Here is a 2192-nt window from a genome sequence, read left to right as displayed (position 1 = left end):
ATACTGTACGCTCAGCTCCTTCTATTCAAACAAGGAGAAGCTGGCCAAGCCATAGATCAGAGGGATAAATATATATATTTGAAAAATATATATGAAAAATAAATATAGGGGCACCTGGGTGGCTCAGTCAGTTGAGTGTCGGACTCTTGGTTTTGGATCAGATCATGTCTCAGGGTTGTGAGACTGAGATTCCCTCTCCCTCTTCCTCTCCCTCCCCACCCCCGTCCCTCCTGCTCTCGGGCACATGCTCTCTCTTTCTCTCTCAAAGAAATCAATCTTTTTTAGTTATTTTAATTTTAATTTTAATTTTAATTATTTTTTTAACTTAATGTTTTTTTTTTTTAAGTAAATAAATATAAACATATTCATGAAAAGTAAAGGCCCCGAAGAAAAATTCAGGCTCTGGCCTCATAAGGAGATTCCACAGCTCTGAATCATACACCCAAGTCAGGTAGAAGCACTAACCCAGCCTCACCCCTGTTGCCAACCCAACTTCTTCCTCCATACACCATACAGAACTGTTTTAACTCCTGAAACCCTTAATCCCTCCACTGGAAACCTGGATACTGGGAAAAGCCTCTTAATTTTATGTAATTGATACGCATACGTTGTATCTGAAGCTCTTTTCATTATTCCCATCTGTTTCTCTTTGGAGTTGTGTGCCTGTCTGGTCCAATTGTTATAAGGGACTCTGGGTTAACGAGAGTAATGGTCAAGGAGGAAATTGTGAAAAAATGAACAGAAAGCTTCTGTTTGTATGATGACTTTGGTAACTTGTTTATGGAAGTGCAAAAACACATTACAGGCATTTAAGGATTGGTCAAAATCTTGCTGTGACTCTTGGGACAGTTCCATAAGCTGATAGTTTTTTGTGTTTTTTTGGGTTTTTTTGTTTTTTTTTTATTTGACAGAGATAGAGACAGCCAGCGAGAGAGGGAACACAAGCAGGGGGAGTGGGAGAGGAAGAAGCAGGCTCACAGTGGAGGAGCCTGACGTGGGGCTCGATCCCATAACGCCGGGATCACGCCCTGAGCCGAAGGCAGACGCTTAACCGCTGTGGCACCCAGGCGCCCCCATAAGCTGATAGTTTTTGATACGATGCATTGAGCACTTACTACAATGCCACACCTTGCGCTGAGGAACTTCAAGAGCATCAGTTCCTTTAATATTTCCAACATGCCTAGAAAGTAGTTTCCTTTTATATTTAGTCCCCCTTCACGGATAAGAAAACTGAAATTCAATCAGCTAGTAAATGACAGTGCTGGGATTTTAATCTTGATCTGATCCTGCTCCCCAAACTCCCAACACCTAGCTTTTTTAACCACTTGGTTAGTCTCCCAAAGCCAGAGGAAAATACCTCTGAGGGATGCCTTTCTATCCATTAGGGTACTTCCGCCCTAGAGATAAATCTGCAACCTAGAAACTCCTACACAGGGAAGACTGCCTCATCAAGCAAGAAGCCCCACCCTGGACACACACACCTGGGATCAGCGCTCCCAAATCCACCCAGATGTAACCCTAACCCCTTAAAGGAAGTCTTCGTTGCCTAGCCAGGATAAGGAAACCTCTCCCATTCCTGGAGACGTTCCCTCTCACCCCCAAATTTCAGAAGAGGACTGGCTACATAATTTGCGGGACCCAATGCAAAATGAAAATGTGGGGTCCCTCGTTAAAAAAAAAAAAAAAAGAATTTCAAGAATGAGAGTGTAGAGCATTAAACCAAGCCCTGGGGCCCCTCTTCTGCGACTGCCCTGCTTACTCCCCCATAAAGCCGGCCCTGATTCAGAGATACCCTTTAAGTGAACTGACTGGCTACCTCAGTCAGAATCCTTAAATCCTGTGGACCTGGGGTAGAGGTGGAGGGGGGGTAGGTAGGACACCCAACTTCCCAAGATATTCGAGAACACGCCCTGGGACAACCTTCGAAAATCTGGTAGCACTTCTCTAGGCCTGGGCACAAGGTCCCCTCGCACCCCTCTAGTCTCTGGGTGGTCCTCGAGACCCCGCCCCAGCTCCACCTTGGGGGTGTGAGGGCCTCACCGCGTGCGGCCCATTGCCGGGGCAACAGACGCCGCGAGAGATGCATTGTGGTCTGCAACAAAATGCAGGAGAAAGATCCTGAGGGAACCATTGAGTCCATGGACCAATGGGAGAGTCCTGGGGGCTGCGTCAAGCCAATGGGGACGTTCCGC

The sequence above is a fragment of the Ursus maritimus genome, unplaced genomic scaffold (assembly GCF_017311325.1).
Source record: "Ursus maritimus isolate PB19 unplaced genomic scaffold, ASM1731132v1 scaffold_33, whole genome shotgun sequence".
Taxonomy (NCBI): domain Eukaryota; kingdom Metazoa; phylum Chordata; class Mammalia; order Carnivora; family Ursidae; genus Ursus; species Ursus maritimus.
This window is presented reverse-complemented; position numbering follows the sequence as displayed.